The 22,240-nt window shown below is 41.0% G+C and overlaps 1 protein-coding gene across 7 annotated transcripts in view; it reads right to left on the bottom strand.

Annotated features, from left to right (window-relative positions):
- RNF111 (ring finger protein 111) overlaps positions 1–22,240 on the bottom strand; it is a 102,750-nt gene that overhangs the window by 79,815 nt on the left and 695 nt on the right. The gene's annotated exons all lie outside the window — the stretch shown is intronic.

Genomic DNA, 22,240 nt, shown 5'->3' on the forward strand with positions numbered 1-22,240 from the left:
ACAGTGCTGATTGGCCTTGTGCTGTTCACATGCACTCTCACAAGAAAAAAAAAAAGCTCTAGAAATGCACACCAAACTGAACATGTGCAGAGTATCTCCACACAATATGTCTTATCAGGAGATGAGGATGACAATGGAAGAAGGGGAGGATCAGAGAAGTTAGGCTCAAACAGCATTTTTAAATGCAGATTAACCCCTTAGGTTTCACAATGAGTTCAACAAGCATGCTTTTCTGCACATACAGACTGATTTTATGGTTGTGGGTTTAGTAATACTTTAATATTAAAAGCAAATTCACCCATCCATCCATGTCTCGTTCTGTTGAGGAACCACTTTGACCCCCACATCCTATCCCCAATACTAGCCCTTGGGAAGATGATTCGTGTATTTACTTCCTGGAGTCCCTCTGCCCTTAGCTCAAGCATGAAGGCAGGAGGGTGCACATAGCTGAGAAACCCCTCCTCTTGAAGAAAGGAAAAAAAAATAAAACCCCAAGACGACTCCAGGGATATATATGCCACCACTTTGGCCTAGGCAAAAAACCAGGAAGAAATGTAAAAAAAAAAAAAAAAAAGATACCTTCCTTGGGGTGGGGGTGCTGCACACTGAAGGCTTTTAACCTTAATGAAGAAAATGCATTAGGGAATAAGATACCACTTTAAAGAGGTGCTACAATACACTGCATCTGGGTAACAAACCAAAAGTACTATTACATTCATTTTTAATATTCAAAAGCAAACTCTTCTATCCATCTTTGTCTCCATACTTTATTTTGCTGAGAAATCACTTTGAAAAAACACTCCATTTCTGGCTGCGGCCATCTTAACCACTTCCTTTCTGGACACTTTCACACCCTTTCAGTCCAGGCCAATTTTCAACTTTCAGCACTGTCCCACTTTGAATGACAATTGTGCAGTCATGCAACACTGTACCCAAAGGAAATTTTTAGCATTGTTTTGAGACAACTTTCTGTTGGTGGTATTTATGCACCACTACGATTTTTATCTTTTTGCTATATAAAATGGAAAAAAAACCAAAAAAAACAAACTAGTTTTCTTATTACATTTTGCAAATAATCATCATAAATCTTGGCCAAAATGTATTCTGCTACCTTTTTGGTAAAAAAAAAAAAAACCCAAATCAGTTTATAGAAAAAAATTTAATTTTTTTTTTTTTTTTACAGTCACCCTAGCAGTACAGTGTCACCACTGTACTACGTGTGGGTGGGGCGATCAAGATTTTTTTTTTTTTTTTTACATGGATTGCTTTTATACCCATAAAGGCTGTAAAAGCAAGGTATCCTTCTCTCTGGCTGCATTCCTGCAGCCATTAAGAAACACAGAGCTGTAATTGGTCACAGCTTCTCACATGGTACAAGGCTGCTGTGAATGGCCTTGTATCATGTGACCTCTGATCAAAGAATTCACAAGTAGTAAACAACGTCGTCAGGAAGTGACATCTTGTTTACTACTGTTGACGTGATCACCGATTGGCCAAATCAGTAATCGCATGAATCGGGACCTCATGCAGCGGCCCCGTACAGTGATCTGTGTTCCGGTGGACACAGCGTGCACAGATTGCGGCACTGCATGCTCCCAGGGAGCGCACACAGGCAATGGATGCAGGGTGGGCGTTTAGAAACACTCCCTTTGCATCAGCATTTTCCAGTCTGGCCGTTTATCGGCATGGGCCGGACGGGAAGGGGTTAAGTAAAAGCAAATTTACTTTCTGCAATCTGCCTTAGCTAAGAAAGCCTCTACTCCTCTCCTTAAGACTCCTGGGATGTATGACTTTTGCCTTGGCATGGAAACCAGAAAGTAACTGAAGAAAATGAATAAAAAGAAAAAAAAAAAAAAGTTTAATATAAGTAAACATGATATACTTTCCTATCTATTTCCTAAAGCTAGCAGGATAAGGATTAAAAATAGTGAATGCTGATTGAGAGAGTTTAGTTCTTCTTGAAGTACTCAAATGTTCAAAGTTAAGCCAGATGATTCACTTTAATGGCTGTTGAGATGGAAATGACAAAGACGATATTCCAATCAAAATATTCTTGACAGCTATTGTAGACCTTTGCATCAACTATGCGGTTTTATTATTTATTTTATTCCTAAAAACAAATGCAATACTGGCCAACAAGACAGAACGACTCTGGTAAACATCCCACTTCAGGCAGACATCACTCTGCACAGTGCTCTCCTGCAGTTAATACTTTTTTCTTTTAACTGGTGTGTTCATTCACACGTTTTTTTTTCACTGGTGTGTTCATTCACACGTGTTTTTGATGCGTGTTTGGGGGGGGTCTGTTGTCATGCTGGAGATATCAGGAAAAAACAGAAATGCATCAAAAAAGCAAGTACATGTTTGATGCATTGTTAGGCGTTTTCTCAGCATTTCGATTAAAGTGTTACTAAACCCACAGCAGTAAAATCAGTCTGTATATGCAGTAAATCATGCTGGTTATACTCCCTGTGGAACCTAAAGGGTTAATCCTCTGCATTGTGTAAAAAGGCTGTTTGAGCCTTTCTTCTCTGCCCCTCTTGTTGAAATGACCACCTGATAAAGACAACCTGTAGTCACATGGACATGCTCAGCTTGGTGGGTATCGCTAGAGGTTTTTTTTTTTTCTTTTTAAAAGTGCATGTGACCAGAACAGAGCCAATCAGCACTGTCTAGGCAGAGGGTCAGGGGTTTCACATCCTCCTAGAGCAGAAAGAAAATTCCTCCTACAAGCTTTAACCAGTGCTCTGCTGAAGTCACAAGACTGCTCTAACTGCTGATGAGAAACGTTTACATCTACTAAAATAATTACATTCCCATGTTCTGTGTACTGTGGGAGACCAGATATAGTGAATGCAGGGTCCTGGGTATAGTAACACTTTAAAGTCTATGGAACCAAAACGCAACCTGCTGTGGAGAGAAAAAAAAAAAAAAGTCCTTGACCCTTTCCAAAAAACAAACCGGTGGAAAAACACAGATGTGAACATGACCCATAGGAAACAATGTGAAATGGACTGTAATGTGTTTCTGCAAAACTGAAAACACACTGAACAACACAACCAGGCCTAAAGGCTGGTGCACACAGGCGCTTACAAAAACACAGCTGGTACCTGTGAATGTAGTTCTGCATTCCTTGCATATACAGGCACTTTCCCTGTCCCATTGGGAGAAGGAAAACCAAAAGTACAGCATGCTGAAAAGCCAATACTTAGCCAAACACTACGGTGATTGCCACAGGCATCGACAAACACTGAGAAACCCATTTTGATGCATATCCTACAGGATGCTGCATCCTGCTTATGTTTCTTTGCAATTATTAATGCATCTGACTGCATGTCTAAAAAATGGCACTTGTTTCGTATGAGCACACACAAAAATACTTTAATGCCTTCTTTTTCCCCCCATCTGCACCATTTCTGGAAACTCAAATTCAAAAAGTAATTTTTTATGCACTTGTGATGCTTAAAACAGTTTCACTGTGGATAGAGAATTACACATTGGAAAAAAAACCTGTGTTCTCTAGTCTTACATGCCCATGACTAAACCACAAATATTAACTTGCAATCGTTAAGAAAAAAAAGAGAAAGAAAAAAAAAAAAAAAAAGAAGAAGAAGGAGGAAACACAGTTGAAGGCCTATGATTTCTAAAGTGCCTAGAGTGCCTAGAGTGTGTATGTACCCTTTTCAAAAGGGAACAAAGACATCTGCTGACATACTGTCTATGTGAATGTATTCACACCTGTATTGCTTAGATGTGTGAAGAGTTATTTAATGAGGAATGGATTCTTATGACAGATTACATATAACAAAAATAGCTATATGCTTATACTGCATGTGGCTTCTGTCAACAACCCTCTTCATGCAGTTAGTAAGCACACAAAAGAGGTGCAGGAACCACAGTATATACTGTAAAGCACTGCACAAACAGCTGGTGCTTTATAAACTCAGTATAATAAGGTCATAGAAAAAGGGCTGCTATTTTTTTTTATCACTTAACCTCCCTAGCGGTCTGATTATGTCCATATTTCTGTGCTCAAAGCGGTACATTTTTTTGCATGGAAATATGTTTTTTTTTTTTTTGTAGGCTTGTAATTTTTAAGAATAACTCACTGAAATCTGTCCGAACAAGAGTCTAGTAAACATCCCGGGTAGGATAAAACTTGAAACACGAAATCATAAATTATAATTTAATAAAAATCATAAAAATATAATAAATTTAATTCAATAATATAATCAAACCAAAAACACTAAAATTTAAAATATAGCGCCAAGTTCGCACATCACTGAGCAAAGTCGCAAAATCGTTTTCAGTGTCTGATAACGAATTTCCCCACGAATCATTATCACTCAATTCTGCAAGTGGTTCTAATTTACTATCGCTGTTCTCTAGCCGGTCTAAAACTGCTTTTGACCTAAAAGGGACACTTTTTGGACGCCATGGACGTTTCTCAGTTTCAAGGCAGAAAGAACAGTAAAAATGCAGGCAGGGCACAGGACAAAGCACTCGGGACAAAATGTATGTGAAATGGTTTGATACAGTAATGTTTTACTATGTGACTTTAGTGAATGTCACTTTTTGTCATTTTCAAATTTCCCGCCGTTACGTCCCCGTACGTCCCGACGCTCGCAGGGGACGGAACCCATATGACAGATGCCGGCATCCACCAGATTACATTGCTGGGGACACTGCAGGAAGGACATCGCAGGAGCGCAGGACAAGGTAAGTGATCGAGGGATCCAAGACAAGCGCCACATGGTATTCCCGAGTGTAGCTCGGGGTTACCGCTTGTGATGCTGAAACTTTACCCCGAGCTACACTCGGGAATACCGCCAGGGAGGTTAATGCCACTTTTACAGGGGTGCTGTCTGATCTGTTCAGCATGGAATCCACAAGTACCGTATTTCACTCCATACGACACACTTTTTCCCCCAAAAACAGGGGGGAAAATTTCAGTGCGTCTTATGGAGCGAATATGGAGCGGCCGGTCCGGTATTTCCACTGCCGACACCATGTTAGAATACCGGGCAGGCCACTCAGCTCTTCTCTGCAGCAGGACCTTACCTTAGTCTTCCCGCACTGGCATCTTTAGTGTGGGAACCCGGATGTGACAGCCGGGTGCTCACTGCGCATGCGCGAGAAGCGCTGCACTTTGTCAATGGCCTGGCGTCTTCTGGGACCTATCATGTGTCCCAGAAGACGCTGGGCCATTCACAAAGCGAAGCGCTTCTCGCGCATGCGCAATGGGCACCCTGCTGTCACAGCCAGGTTCCCACACTAAAGTGAGGACTCCTCCGCGGAAGTGGGAGCAGGTACCTGTCAAATTGAGGTACCTGCTCCCCCTCCCTCCCCAAAAGTCGGCAGTCCCTGGTCATCCCCTGTACTGCGTCCGCAGGCTCTGGTCATCCCCTGTACTGCGTCCGCAGGCTCTGGTCATCTCCTGTACTGCGTCCGCAGGCTCTGGTCATCTCCTGTACTGCGTCCGCAGGCTCTGGTCATCTCCTGTACTGCGTCCGCAGGCTCTGGTCATCTCCTGTACTGCGTCCGCAGTCCATTTGTTCAGAATTTTTTTTTCTTGTTTTTCTCCTCTAAAACCTAGGTGCGTCTTATGGAGCAAAAAATATGGTAGATCCCCTACTCAATTGGAGCAGGATGTCATATTTGCTTATGTTCCCTGTTCAGCTCTAATCAAAAACCACAGCTTTCCAGATCCATAGCAGATCAAGGGGCAGCTGGATGTAAATGGCCATCAGACTAACTCCAATATATCATGTTTAGGTCTGAAAAAAATGGAAGAGGACCCATACCTTTTCAATTTTTTTTCCTTATTACAAACCTGGACGGACACATAAGTAAGCAGATGTAAATGGGCACACATCTGTTTACACCTAACTATATTACATGTGGCTTGACAGAACTGACCAGAAAGCTTAAGACAGTCCATACGTAAGCCAATTTTTGAGGGAATCCTCTGTGCTGAGCTAGTGTATTCTGACATCAAGAAGGGCGTTTTTACAGAAGCCAAATCGGTTGACTGACTTCTCTACAACCTCCCTGCTCATACATGAATCAAAATTCAGAGTCTAAAACAGAATCTATGTAGATTTAAGTGCAGAAAAGAAAAAAAATGCTATCTAAGCTTGCATCAATCTGGTACAAAACTAGAAATGGGAAAGCGATGGTGTTTAGATAAAAAAGGTTCATGCACGTTCAGGTTGGATATATTAGAGAAGCACAAATTTACAACTATTAAGGCATAAGACTTATTTATAACCGTCAGTCAGGTAGACTCTCGAACTTCAGTCATTGGTTTAGTTTGTTCTTACATTTCAAAATTTTACTTTAAAGTGCAATTCAAGCCTAGAACTAACTAGGCTTATAACTTCTCCCAGTACCTTTCTCCTCTTGAAGCTAGCTACTGGGAGACCATCACTTGACTGAACTGGGAATATGCAAGCATAGGCATCATCCTTCTACAGGGTAGATAGTATAGGTTTATGAAAGGGGCTGGGAGCAGTTTCAAGCTTAGTTAGTTCCAGCCTGGATCTCCACTTTAACGTCAACTGTAAAACAAAGTAATCTCAGAGCCTGTGTTTGAATTGCTGTAGGACCCCATTTACACTATTGCATTGCGTCAAAATTATGAGGTTCTTCAAACTAAAAAAAGAAACTTCTAGTCATGTAGGTGGATGCAGCATTGCTCTGGTGCTGTATCTGTCTCCTGCCACTTCTAAGGCTTAGGACTGAGCGATCCAAAACCACCGAGTCTTCAGTGAGCAGTTACGGTCAGACACTGGCTCTCTGCTCTGCCCCTCCAGTGCTCACTGGAGTGCTGGGCTGTGGAGGGGGCAGGAGTGGTTGGCTCAGGCTCTTAGAGGAATGTTGAGAGGCTGAGCCAGCTGCTGGTCCAGGCATATGGGTGGACCCCGACTGTAAAGTTGGGATCTTTCCAGGGCCTGAACCAGCTGAACCAAGTGATGTCAGCCGACATTGGGTTTTAGCCCGCTGTTGCTGAAAATGGGTCACAGGAGTACAGAACAAACTGATCCATAAAAAGGTAGTGCCCAAAAAAAACCAAAACAAAAGCTGTGGCCATACTACTTTAATATACATTGAGAGAAGGCAAGCTCATTCATTCAAAAATAGTATTTCTTCTAACAGCACACTATAATGTACAATATTGTGTTACTGCATTGGCATGCAAAGTATCACACCGATTTGTGTAGCTTTAACACAGCACAACAGTATTAACAGGACCCTAACATGACTGATAGCTGTAAAAATCTCCTACACGATTAATGCATTTCAGGGCAAGGGACACCTTTTTCCCAACACATAAATGCCTTGCCCCCTTTAAAAAACAGATAGATATTTTGTTTTTATTTGTTAAACTTTACTTTGCATTTTATCCTACCTCCTTTGTTGGGTTATAACTACTCATTTACTTACCCCTCTAACCCCTTTATATGCTGCTTACAATCTCCCAGTAATTGTATCAACAATTCACATTTGTAATGCAAATGATTTCATGCTGCAATGTATTTGTTTTATGCATTTGTTTTCTATAATAATTTTTGGTTAAAAAAATAAGTGACGCATATTATGTGACTGTATAAATTACTATGCAGTGTGAAAGTCTGACTGGATTTTTTTTTTTTTTTTTTTTTTTTTTTTTTTTAGATAGCCTTATCCCCAATACATTTTTGGTAAATCAAATGGAGATTGTAGATACAGATTGCAATGCATGTGGCCAGGTTTATTGCAAGTTACTGTGTCTTGGTAAGGGAATATATTTAAAAAAGGTAATATAAAATAAATGCTTTTTTTGCTTTTTAATATGCACTATTTTTTACACCTATGTTTATAAAAAAAAAAAACCCACACAAAACACCACACACTTTTTAGAAACATTTGATATAGGTAGTACCCATGACCCAGTATTTCCAAAGTTTATAGACAAACAGTACCTGCTTAACAATCATGACAGCCAACTTAAGAGTCAGGGAGAAGGAGTTACTACAGTCTAGTTCACATACATAAAATGTAACCATAACCAGTTGTGCACACCAGGCATGCTACATCCACCCCACCAAAAAAAGGAATCAAAAAGTACAGAAAGCATGTGTAGCATGACTTGTCCTTCAGTTACCCCACCCTGCATTTGCTGGCAATTTGCAGCTTTCAAAATGATAGCCAGGAATTTCAGCTGTAGAAGAGACTGCAAATAACTGCGGTTTATACAGTTACTAGTGGGGCACCGAAATTAAAATTCTGTTGCCGAAACCGAAAACTTCAAGATGCACTTCGCCGAAAACTGAAACGGAAATGGACAGTTTTTACAAATGAATATCTTTTTCGAACAATTTTTTAAATAGTGTTTGAAAATTCACTTTAATGGTTAAAAAAAACCTGCCACAATATATACCTCAATGTTTTTTGTAAAATATGAAAGATGATGTTAAGCCGAGTAAATAGATACCAAACATGTCATGTTTTAAAATTGTGCGCACTCGTGGAACAGTGTCAAACTACGATACTTAAAAATCTCCATGGGTGACGCTTTAAAATTCTGCAGGTTACCACTTTAACCACCTCCCGCCCGCCATATAGTCCAATGAAGGGCGCAAGGTGGTTCTCTCACTCTGATAGGACGTTATATGACATCCTGCCATTCACACGCGCGGCGATCGGCGGTGCTCTGTGTCCCTCGGACACAGGGGATCACCGATCACGGAAAGAGCCAAAAGATGTCGGCTCAGTCATGTGATCAGCTGTGTCCAATCACAGCTGATCACATGTAAACAGGGAAATGCCGGTTATCGGCATTTCTCTCCTCTCGAGCTGTCACGCTGACAGCTCGTGAGGAGAGCCAGTAATCGGCATTCCGCAGAGGGGACATGTACACTGATGATCAGTTTGGCCCCAGAAGTGCCACCTGTCAGAGTCCATCAGAGCCAGCTGAACAGTGCCACGTGCCAGTGCCCATCAGTGCCACAAATCAGTGCTGCCTAACCGTGCCAGTCAGTGCCGCCTAACTGTGCCATATATCAGTGCTGCCTTACCGTGCCATATATCAGTGCTGCCTTTCAGTACCCATCAGTGATGCCTGTCAATGCCCATCAGTGCCACCTACCAGTGCCACCTATCAGTGTCCATCAGTGCATCTTATCAGTGCCCCTCACTACAGCCTCATTAGCGTATATCAGTGAAGGAGAAAAAATTACTTATTTACAAAATTTTATAACAAAAACAGAAAAAAAAAAAATTTCTTCAAAATTTTCAGTGGTTTTTTGTTTAAGAAAAAAAAAAACCCAGGAGGTGATTAAATACCACCAAAATAAAGCTCTGTCACAAAAAAATTATAAAAATTTCAAATGGGTACAGTGTTGCATGACCGCGCAGTTGTCAAAGTGTGACAGCGCCGAGCGCTGAAAATTGGCCTGGGCAGGAAGGGGGTATAAGTGCCCTGTAGGCTAGTGGTTAAAGTTGCTCTTTAGTTTGTGGCGATATCGCACGTGTGGTTTGAACACTGTTTACATATATGTCTACGTATGCGTTCACCACTACGCGCGAGCACAGGGGGACGGGGCACTTAAACGTTTTTTTACTGTCCCTTTAATTCGAAAACTTAAATTACCGTATTTTTCGCTCCATAAGACGCACTTTTTTCCCCCCAAAAAAGGGGGGAAAATGTCAGTGCGTCTTATGGAGCGAATATAAAGCTGCCGGTCCGGTAATTCTGCCGCCACCATGTCAGAATACCGGGCCGGCCGCTCAGCTGTTCTCTCCTGCAGGGCCTTACCTGTTCCTCGCCTCAGCGCAGCACAGTCTTCCCGCGCTGGCTTCTGTGACAGCCGGGTGCCCACTGTGCATGTGCTGCGCTTTGTGAATGATCTGGTGTCTTCTGGGACACATGACAGGTCCCAGAAAGCGCCGGGCCATTCACAAAGAGCAGCGCTTCTCGCACATGCGCAGTGGGCACCCGGCTGTCACAGAAGCCGGCCCGGGAAGAAGAGGGAAGGACAACTCCGCGGAAGAGGGAGCGGGTACCTCTGAAATTCAGGTACCCGCTCCCCTCCCTCCCCAAAGGTCAGCAGTCTCTGGTCATGCCCTGCACTGTGTCCGCAGGCTCTGGTCATCCCCTGCACTGTGTCCGCAGGCTCTGGTCATCCCCTGCACTGTGTCCGCAGGCTCTGGTCATCCCCTGCACTGTGTCCGCAGTCTCTGGTCATCCCCTGCACTGTGTCCGCAGTCTCTGGTCATCCCCTGCACTGTGTCCGCAGTCTCTGGTCATCCCCTGCACTGTGTCCGCAGTCTCTGGTCATCCCGTGCACTGTGTCCGCAGTCTCTGGTCATCCCGTGCACTGTGTCCGCAGTCTCTGGTCATCCCCTGCACTGTGTCCGCAGTCTCTGGTCATCCCCTGCACTGTGTCCGCAGTCTCTGGTCATCCCCTGCACTGTGTCCGCAGTCTCTGGTCATCCCCTGCACTGTGTCCGCAGTCTCTGGTCATCCCCTGCACTGTGTCCGCAGTCTCTGGTCATCCCCTGCACTGTGTCCGCAGTCTCTGGTCATCTCCTGCACTGTGTCCGCAGTCTCTGGTCATCTCCTGCACTGTGTCCGCAGTCTCTGGTCATCCCATGTACTGCGTCTGCAGTCCATTGGTTCAGAATATTTTTTTTTCTTGTTTTTCGCCTCTAAAACCTAGGTGCGTCTTATGGTCAGGTGCGTCTTATGGAGCGAAAAATACGGTACTTATTCCCATCACAAGGCATGCATGTATCCCTTGTGATAGAAATAAGCAGCAACAGGTCCTCTTTATGGAGAACTATGGGGTCAATAAGACCCCACATATCTCCTCTACAAAAATCATTAGACCAAAAAAGCATTGGTCTAGTACTTTAAAAAAAAAAAAAAAAAAAAAAAAAAAAGGGCCTTGTTTACATGGAACAGGAAATGACTGACCTTGCTCCAGTCCTCCAAAATGGCATAGAGAGAAGTGGAAGGCACCTTTTTTTCCACTCGATGTCCACTGCCAGGATCGTTCGATGGTTTCTCAGGTAGGTACCAGCGAGCGACGTTATTTTCGGCACCTATTTTCATATCAGCCAAACGCCAATAGGGGTGTTTTCGGCCAAAACATTGCTACCACCGAAAATTCGGTGCATCCCTAAAAGAAATATTGCTACTTTGGTATCTATGCTGTTCACCTGCAGATCAAAAGGGATTAGCTTAGCTCTGCTCATGAAGTCAGTTAAAGCAACTTGACAAGAAAATAAAAATAAATATATATAATATATATATTAAAAAAAATAAAAAATAAAAAAACTTTCAAATTGAGTTCTATTTACCCAAAACTACACTTTTCCCTCTTAACTATTTTCCTGCTGAATTTAATATTTAAACCAAATAAAACCCAAAAACGAAAATGTAATGTACTGCAGCTTACCAATCATAAAAAAAAGTATACTTAAAGTCCCATTGGTGATTTTTACCTACAGGTAATAAAGCTTACTTCTAGGGAAAATAAATAGTGAGTACAGAAAAAAATTCCCCCCTTTAAAATAATCACATTTTGTTGCTTTGCACCTTGAAATGAAGACAGTTTTTTTTTTTATCCAGCTGTGTAACTTATAAAACATCAAAGTTAAAGATAACGCCAACATATCAGAAAAAAAATTCAAAATCAGAAATCGAGTTGGAAAAAGTATCACCCCCTTGTATCAGAATGTTGTTGAACCGCCTTTTGCTTTAATCACAGCCTTTAATCTGTTGGAATATGTCTTTAATAACTTTGCACATCTAGACTTAAAAGATCTCCAGGATAAAGTTGTGGGCAAATATTGTTAACAGTCTTGACTCCCATAGTTGATATGCTGCAGTTGCACTATCAGGGACTAAAATGCTCCAGGAAAGCTCTTCAAGCTGAAATAATCAAAATGACCACAGTTGAAAGTCAAATTGCCTTGTGAGCCATTGAGGTGATTAGCTACACCTGATTGAGTTTATAAGTCATTTTTAGGAGTTTTATCTTTCACTTGGATGTTATAAGTTACACTAAGTAAATACAGCTGGATAAAACAAACTGTCTCTTCATTTCAGGCTGTGATTTTAAAGGAGGCGATTCTTTTCTGTACCCACTGTATCTCCTAAATGTACACCATCTAGAAGATATCTGCTCCTTCTGCAGCCAGGGACGTTACCAGCACTCTGAAGAAATAGCATACCTGCGCCGTTCCTTCAGAGCAGTGTGCCATGGCACGCGACTCCCACTCCCATGCATCATGACATCATCGCACCTCGGCCATTCAAGTTGCTGAACTCCAGAAAACCCGGAAGGAAGACCAGGTGAAGATGGAAGCCCTGTCAGCGCACCACTGGAGAGCTTAATTTTAAGGGAAGTATTTTATAATGTGCTAGTATGCAATGCATTCTTTTATGTCGCAGTTTACTACCGCTTTAAACGTGGTGGCTGCATTCATTTTCTTTGTTTTCACCTGGTGGTCTGGCCAGTAACACCACCAGTATTCATGAAACAGCACTGTGGAGGAATGAGCACAAGCCACAGCAGTACTGTCAGTCCTTTTGGGAGGGAGTGCTAAATGTATCAGCAGATTTAAATACACTAAGAAATTGAAGCCAAACTCCAGCTAACACTTGATAATCAGTTATAGCAAATAATTTTTTTTCCCTTTTAGGATAAAGGTTTTACCTAAATAAAAGCTGATCGTTGCAAGCACATCCTAACAGGTACACCTGCAAGATAGCTTGTTCTGGTGATAACAGACTGTGGCCAGATCACAAAGTAAAAATAATGGGAAAACATCCAAAAAAAACAAAACAAAAACCATCTAAAAACTGGCAAACTGCAATATAATAAAATATTTGCTTTTGGGTTTTAAGTAGACTATACCTCCACACAGCAGCTGGACAGGCACTATAATAACTTGAATACGTTTTGGCACACATTTTAAATTTTTAATGAAGATGACAAATCATTGTAAATAGTGGACAACTAATTTTTTCATTGGAGGAACACACAATTGAGGAAAAAAAATTAAATAAACTATTGATTTGGAGAGAGTAGGAAGGGGTCAAACATTTTCAGGTTATTGTTGCTATCCATGGCTACACTACAGTTGCAAATATTGGCCAACCCATATTAAAAAAAAAAAAAAAAAAAAAAAAGTGATTTTTTAAAAAAGAAATTCCTCCAACTTCTACAAATCTAACCCAACATATCACCATTTTATAGGCTCATTTATACTTGCTGTTAGGAGTATTAAAATCGTGTGGTTGAGCTATGTTTTTACTGCACCTTTCCCTTAAGCTGCAGAGGGAGCTCAAAGCAGAGCTCCACCCAAAAAGGGGAAGTTCCGCTTTAAGCACTGGTCCCCCGCTGCCCATGGAGAATTGGCACCTTTGGGGAGCGGGTACCTGATTTTGACAGGTACCTGCTCCGACTTCCGCTCCAGTCACCTAGGCGATCAGAAGTTCTCCTTCCCCCACTTCCTCCTGCAGCACAACCAGGCAGTGACACCACTTAAAGGTAAAGCAGAACTAAACCCTTGTACCCTTTATAGCCAAGTTAAGCATAGAAATTAATAAAAATGGCACTTTTTGATATTTCAATAAGAGCTCCTTCACACAGGCAGAATCTGCCAAGTGGATCCACCTGCTGCTCATAGGGGGATCTGTCCACTGATCCTCATGGAGCAGGCGGATGACAGGTTCGTGTACACTCTGCTTGTGCAGAGGGGACAGACACAGCCTGCTGCTCTCTATGGAGCGGTCGGATGTACATTCGACTGTCATCCGATCCGCTAGACAGATTGGGAACACATCCACTTTTAGAAAAATCGAATGCAGGTGGGTGTAAACAGACATGTCCGTTTACGTCGGCCTTCCCATATAGAACAATGGGTGGTCTAATCGGGTCCATCTAAAAAACTGACAGTTGGACCAGGACGCTTGTGAAAGGGCCCTTAATAAAGGAAGGGATGTCCTCTGTCAACCCCCAGCCTACTGAATGGACAGAAAAAAAGCAAACTACACCCTGTTCCAAATTATGCAAATGATATTTTTTTCATTTACCTGAATAATTGATGTAAATAACAGTCAGCATAATTCTCATGTTATCAACTATTAAGAGTACAATTCAAATTTTATTGAACAAACCTCCTAATGATAACTGTATTCTTTTTAAACATAAAACACTTCCAATGCACTGTTCCAAATTATTATGCACAGTAAGTTTCAAAACACTTTATAGGTTGTAAAGAATTGAAAATTGTCATTTGTTGTGTTTGCAGCATATTTACTGAAATCAAAAGCTATTTCAATCAAACTTTTAACAACATTTTAACAGGTCACATTACATTGTAACATAGGACCCCTTATTTGATAGCAGCTACACAAGTCTTGCATCCATTGAACTTGAGTGAGTTTTTGGACAGTTTCTGCTTGAATTTGTTTGCAAGATGTCAGAATAGCCTCCCAGAGCTGCTGTTTGGATGTAAACTGCCTCCCACCCTCATAGATCTTTTGCTTGAGGATGCTCCAAAGGTTCTCAATAGGATTGAGGTCAGGGGAGGATGGAGGCCACACCATGACTCTCTCTCCTTTTATCCCCATAGCAGCCATTGATGCAGAGGTATTCTTTGCAGCATGAGATGGTGCATTGTCATGCATGAAGAGGATTTTATTATGGAAAGCACAGTTCTTCCTTCTGTACAAGGGAAGAAAGTGGTCAGTCATAACCTCCACATACTTTGCAGAGGTCATCTTTACACCTTCGGGGACCCTAAAGGGGCCGACCAGCTCTGTTCCCATGATTCCGGTCCAAAACATGACTTCACCACCGCCTTGCTGACGTCGCAGCCTTGTTGGAAAAGGGTAGCCATCTGGACCATCCATCCACTCCATCCATCCATCTGGACCATCCAGGGTTGCACAGCACTCATCAGTGAACAGGACTGTTTGAAAATTAGTCATGTATTTTTCTGCCCGATGCAGCCATTTCTGCTTGTGAGCATTGGTTAGTGGGGGCCGAATAGAAGGTTTATGCACAGTTGCAAGACTCTGGAGGACTCTACACCTTGATGTCCGTGGGACTCCAGAAGCACCAGCAGCTTCAAATATCTGTTTGCTGCTATGTAATGGTATTTTAGCAGCTGCTCTCTTGATCCGATGCATGGATCTGGCAGAAATCTTCCTCAATGTGCCTTTATCTGCACGAACCCATCTGTGCTCTGAATCAGCCACAAATCTCTTAATAGTGCGATGATCACGCTTAAGTTTTCGTGAAATATCTAATGTTTTCATACCTCGTCAAAGGCATTGAACTATTTCACTCTTTTTGGCAGCAGAGAGATCCTTTTTATTTCCCATATTGCTTGAAAATGGTGCTCTGCTTAATAATGTGGAACACCCTCCTTTAGTAGTTTTTCCTTAAATTGGGCTCACCGGCCAATCTAATTATCACAGGTGTCCGAGATTGTTTTCAGTGATCAAAAGAGCCCTGACACACAATGCCATCCATGAGTTAAACTGAAAAACAAAATATTTAATCTTTGTGACACTTAAATAGAATTTGCATAATAATTTGGAACAGGGTGTAAAGACATCACCCTCTGCTGCCTACTCCTATTATGCATCTTGTGGTCAGTTCTTCTGCCTTACAGCACTGGGGTCCCCAGTTTGAAAATCTGCATGTAGTTTTCATAGGTTTCCTTCCACACCTCAGACATGCTGGTTGATTTTTATGAAAACAGTATGTGTACATATGCATGTGAGATAGGGAGCTTACACTGTAGACTCCTTGTGGGCAGGGACTAGTAAATGTATACTATATATGTAAACTGTCAGCTCTATATAAAATCTGTAATAAACAGATTATCCAGCTTGCAGTATGTGGACAAAACTCAACAAGGACAAAATTTATTCAAATTAAACCTGTACACATTAGTATGTTCTGTAGCTCCATAGTCCATTGTCGGAAAAGTACAAAAGATTCTTTTTGAGCAGATTCAAGCGTATTTAGCCCCATGATATTCAATGGGTGCTCCTGAACACAATACAAATGTCTGTTTTATGCAGCATTTCTCTGCCACAACACACAACCTAGGAGATACAAGAAGATGACAGGAGCTGGCATCAGAGGATTCCAAATTTTCACTGGGCAAGAGAAAAAAACTTAAGTGTATACACATGAAAGACGCTTAAAAATGTGTGGAAACACACCACACAAAAAAGAAATTCACTTGAAAATTGCTGTTCTAAAGGTGTGAATGCAGACACTGAAAAACACCACTTTTCTCTAAGATCAAAAGTTTTCAGTCTAACATTCCATGGCCCAATCATTGTAATGGAAACTTTCCTGGGAATTTTCTACATTTTTCTGATTGCTTTCAGCATTAAGCATTGTCCTTTTTCGATTGATTACTACTTCTACAACTCTTTCTGCTCATGAGCATTTCACTAAAAAGTTTCAAAATTACCCACAAAAAAAAAAAAAAAAATAGAAAATGGTTTGATTAAAAAATTTTTCAACATGTTTATTTTTTGATCAAACAGAAATTGGCTGTCACAGTAGGCGTGTTAACCATACGAAAATTCAACGATTGGTCTACTGACAGTGTTTTGTTTTTTTTTGTTTTTTTGACGCTACGTATAATCAGTGGGAAAATAAAATGCAAAAATTTGCATTGCTGGTCGATATTTTTTACACGCAAATACATGCATACACAAACGTGCATACGCCAGTACTGGTCAATATTCTTACATGCATGTGCATATGCCACCTTCCCTTAATTTTAGAAGAGTTTGTAAGCGCATGTGCACGCAAATACACACTAAGTACTATACAGCCCATTTGTAAGTTTTACTTCTGCTAGGAATATCTAATGTTCACACAAATACATACTGAGTTCACTGAGTTAAAGTCCCTACGGCTTCATAAACACTGATATATAAAAAAAAAGATTTTAAAAACAAATTAAAAACACAGTTACACGCATTTTTAATTTATGGAACTGAGCACAACTACATTGTTTTCAATGGAGAGACACACAGGTGCATAAAACGTGTGCTGCGTTAATATCTGGAACAAAATGCAGAAATCTGCATCTGAGGACATGTTTATATACGTATGACAGCTGTGAGTAGTGGAGACATTTTTTTTTACATTTTACACAAGTATTTACTGATCACTATGCAGGGACAAGCGTAATAATATCAGTAAATTTTTTATGTCCATAAAAGTGTAGCCTTAGGCGCCTTTCACACCATTTTTTTCACTCCGCTAGCGCTTTTCCTGCAGTGCAGGTATTGCGTAGTGTAGCCAGAGTTTTTGCGGGGTTGCGCTCTCCCATAGGCTTCTATTAGATCTGGCATTTCTGATATGTTTTCTGAAAATGCACCAAAAATGCTGGATTTAATAGACGTCTATGGGAGTGTGAAAGCACCCCAAATGCTGACCATACACATACAAATTTTGGTTTTAATTTTTCTGGTTTAAAAAAACATTCCTTCGATTTCTTAATTATCGCAAAGCTAGTCTGGTTGTCCATCCAGTTCAAACAGAAAAAAAAAAAAAAAAAAAAAACAAACAAAAAAAAACAACACCACACAAATGAAAAAAACCCATTACACAATGCTACAGCCACAGTAAGGGCGAATTCACACTATTAGGAGAGCTGCTGCAACGCTTTATCACTGAACAGCTCTCCAATGCCGGCTGCGCTAGGGGGTGGTGTGGTGCACGAGTCACACATTGCACACCCCCTTTTTTCGGAGCTTCATTCGAAGTGTACAAAATGTACACTTCATTCACTGCAATGTTGTGCAGCGCAGTGCGATTCAGGCCAGTGTGCTTAAATAAAATGCAACGTTTGCGTTTTAGCGCAGCACTAGGCTGCGATGCAGTGTGAATGGGATACATAGGAAACAAATATTTCCTGTGTGTACTTGTGGTGACAGGCATTTTGCCATGTGGTAAAACATCTGTCACCACATATAGTGAAGTGGCCCTTAATCAAGAGGAAGGCAAAAAAAAAAAAAAAAACCAATAGAGCATGGTCCAGTTTGCCCCAGCGGAGGGGAAAAACAATCCTCTGATGCCCCAGGAGAGAGACATTTCCTGGATCACCTTTACCTATAAATTTTGTTACTGTGGTCAAACTGATGTTTGCTTTTTCGACCGCAGAAAAAAACTCAAAAGAGCAAGATGAAAAACGCAGTTCACGGTCGGTAAATGACAATCATTCTAAAAGTCAAATGTTATTACACTCATGTGATATTCCATTTTATAGACGGAAGCCACACACCACCTTATTGATGCATTTACCTTTGTCAGTTTGGTTATTTATAGTTGTGTTGCTTTTTGTACTATATCTGCTCACCCCCGCTTGGTTTTGTACCTTCATTTAAAATTTTACAAAATAGACTGATTTAAAAAAAAAAAAAAAAGTTACATTTTTAAAATTACCTCTGTCCAGTCATTGAATATACAAAGAATGTTTGTACAAATACTCAATTATAAACACCATACACTGATATTTTCATATACAGTTAGGTCCATATATATTTGGACACGGGCACAATTTTAATTTTTTCAGGTATTTACCAAAAACATATTCAAGCTATAGTTCTATAATGGATATGGGCTGAAAGTGCACACACTGAGATTTAATTTGAGGGTATATACATCCAAATTGGAGGAAGGGTTTAGGATTTACAGCTCTTAAGAGTAGCCATCCCCCCTTTTTCAAGGGACCAAAAGTAATTGGACAATTAAATCAAAAGCTGCTTCATGGGCAGGTGTGGGTTACTCGTTCTCTCTTCATCAATTAAGCAGTCCTAGATTGTGCGCTGTTGGCGCTATATAAATCCTGTATAATAATAATAAGAAAAAGTTCTGAAGTTGAATCGAAGTGTGGTGTTTGCATTTGGAATCTATTGCTGTGAACCTACATCATGCGTTCAAAGGAGCTGTCCATACAAGTGAAACAGGCCATTGTAAGACTTCAAAAACTAAACAAATCCATCAGAGAGATAGCAGCAACATTAGGAGTGGTCAAATCAAGTTAGGTACATTCTGAGGAAAGAAGAATGCACTGGTGAGCGCAGCAACATAAAAAAGGCATAGACGTCCACAGAAGACAGCAGTTGTGGATGATCGCAGGATCCTCTCTATTGTAAAGAAAAAAAAAAAACATTCACAATATCCAGACAAGTGAAGGACACTTAGCAAGAGGTGGGAGTATCATTGTCAAATTCTACAATCAAGAGAAGACTTCACGAGAGCAAATACAGAGGGTTCACAACAAGGTGTAAACCATTCATAAGCCTGAAGAATAGAAACGCCAGATTAGACTGTCAAAAGAAAATCTAAAAAAATCAAGACCAGTTCTGGAAAAGCATTCTTTGGACGAATGAAACATTAATCTGTACCAGAATGGCGGGAAGAAAAAAGTGTGGAGAAGGCTTGGAACAGCTCATGATCCAAAGCACACAACATCATCTGTAAAACATGGTGGAGGCAATGTGATGGCATCGCAATGTATGGCTTTCAGTGGCACTGGGTCATTGGTGTTTATTGATGATGTGACAGAAGCAGCCGGATGAATTATGCAGTGTGACGAGATATACTGTCAGCCCAGATTTAGCCAAATGCATCAAAGTTGATTGGACGGTGCATCATTGTACAGATGGGCAATGATCCAAAACACACTACAAAAGCAACGCAGAAGCTTTTGAAGGAAAAGAAGTGGAATATTCTGCAATGGCCAAGTCAATCACCTGATCTCAACCCAATGGAGCATGCATTTTACTTGCTGAAGGCAAAACTAAAGGCAGAAAGACCCACAAAGAACAACTAAAGACAGCTGCAGTTAGAGCCTGGCAAAGCATCAGAAAGGAGGAAAACCAGTCTTTGGTAATGTCCATGGGTTCCAGACTTCAGGCAGTCATTGCCAGCAAAGGATTCTCAACAAAATATTAAAAATGAACATTGCATTTATGATTATATTAATTTGTCCAATAACATTTGAGCCCCTGAAAATGGAGTAATTGTGTATAAAAATGATTGAAGTTCCTAAAATTTGTACTTGATCTTTATGTTCAACCCCTTGAATTAAAGCTGAAAGTCTAAACTTCATATTCATCTGAATTGTTTCGTTTTAATTTATTCTGGTGACATACAGAGCCAAAATGATGAAAATTGTGCCTGTGTCCAAATATATATGGACCGAACTGTATATATGCCAGTCCATCTTTTGGACAACATAAGTTGGTGGTGGGCTGCACTGTTCAGATCAAGTCACAGTGGTGAATACTAACAGATTAAGATGGACTGAGGCGGATATATAAAGGGTTAAAGATGCTGTGAATTGTGTTTGGCCAACTAGATACTTTGTAATAAATGATTTACACTGGGACAGTTACTTTGTATATTTTCACACTGGATTGCTTTTGGGAGGTCTTAATGTACTGATATTCTTCAAATTATTTGTTCTTTCACTTTTCTCGAAGGCTAGGTTCACCCCTATGCAGGTTGCGGTTGATGCAGTTTTCTGGTGCATTTTGCAGCGTGGTTTGCTTTTTTTCACATGCATTGTTTTTGAGATGTGTTAATGTTGCTAGGGGGAAGTGTCTGTTGTCATGCAGAAAATGCACCAAAAACCCTGTTAAATGCACCATGAAAGTTTATGGAACCAAAAGTGCAATCTGCTGCGAGCAAAAAAGTCCTCGATCCTTTCCAAAAAAACCACACCAGTTGAAAATGCACAGATGAGAACGTGACCCATAGGAAATCGTGTTAAAAATACTGTAGTGCGTTTCTGCAAATCTGAAACCGCTGAAAAATGCATAGGTGTGAATCTAGCCTAAGGGCCTGCTCATACTACAAAGACGCACTACAGATGCGTTACCGCACGTGCGTTTTGCTGCATATTTTCTGTTTACTAACTTTTGATTGAGAAAACATTAACACCACAAAGGGACAATCATATGATGGTAGTTTTTGCTGCATTTTGAATATATTCTAGTGCATTTTTTACCTTTTCTTTTTTTTTTTTTTTTTTTTCTGTAACGCCTACCAGTGCATTTTTGATGTGTACAGTTGCAGCTAGTGCATTTTGCCACGTTTTAGTAAAGTTCTGTGCAGAAAAAAGTAAAAAAAATTTTCCTGCCCTGGAACACACCGCACAGGTGTAAGCTATGTCATTGGAGCACATATCACCTACTGTCCATGCGTTTTTGATGCAGGAAAAAAAAAAACCACTGGACTGCCTCTTGTGTGAACCGGCCCTAAATTATATTATAATATCGTTGTATCCTGTTAATGGGGTATCAATTCACTCCACGGTGTAGATCTATGTACGGAGGGGTGTACAGTAGTACAGTCGATTTTTATGTGCTGACATCCACTCCTTTGGTTTGGCTGGCATTTTAATATTTGTTACATATATTTGTGTCTCAACAATTTTTTGTTTTTTATTGCAGTGATTGAAGGACAGCCTTATAGGTCATCTGATGAGGGGTTATTATTACACCAACTTTCACGCTATGTCTCATTTTGGGCCTCTCTCAGTATTTAGCGCAGCCAATTCACACTTATTGTGCTAAAATGTATAGAAAAATGGATTTCTATCCATTTTAGTCACGCGCTGACAGATTTTGATGTCTGTTGACATGCATTTTAGCGTCCTGCATTTTCAGAGGATATCCTGTGTACAGTGTTGATATCCGCTTTGCTGCACTAAGATGCATAAATGTTGAATTTTACCTCAACACAGCATTATGGTGTGAATAGGACATCCCGGAAATAGTTTTTCAGCTGTTGTGCGTTTTACAGCTGCGCTAAATCGCATATCAAACACACTGGTGTGAATTGGCCATAAAGGAGGACGATGGCACACAAATGGCGACCTGATCTGATGGGGATGTGATGTATAGGAACAGGGGCAGACTGACAACTCATGGGGCCCCCGGGCAATAGGGGATCATGGGGCCCGTGTCCTTGTTTAAACTCAAAAAAGCCTATAAAAAAGGTACCAGGGGCATCTCATGGGGCCCCCTACTGACCCCGGGCCCTCGGGCAGTGCCCGAATTCCCATATGGTCAGTCCGCCCCTGTATAGGAATATTGGGGGTGTCCTCAGTGTGATGTCAGGCTGGCAGTGATGGGGGGGGGGGGGGGGGATTTACTAACACGGGAGAGGGCAACATCTGGTGCTGTGTATGG

Source organism: Staurois parvus, unplaced genomic scaffold (genome assembly GCF_062004578.1).
Source record: "Staurois parvus isolate SC_StPar_1 unplaced genomic scaffold, SC_StPar_1.0 ptg000054l, whole genome shotgun sequence".
NCBI lineage: Eukaryota > Metazoa > Chordata > Amphibia > Anura > Ranidae > Staurois > Staurois parvus.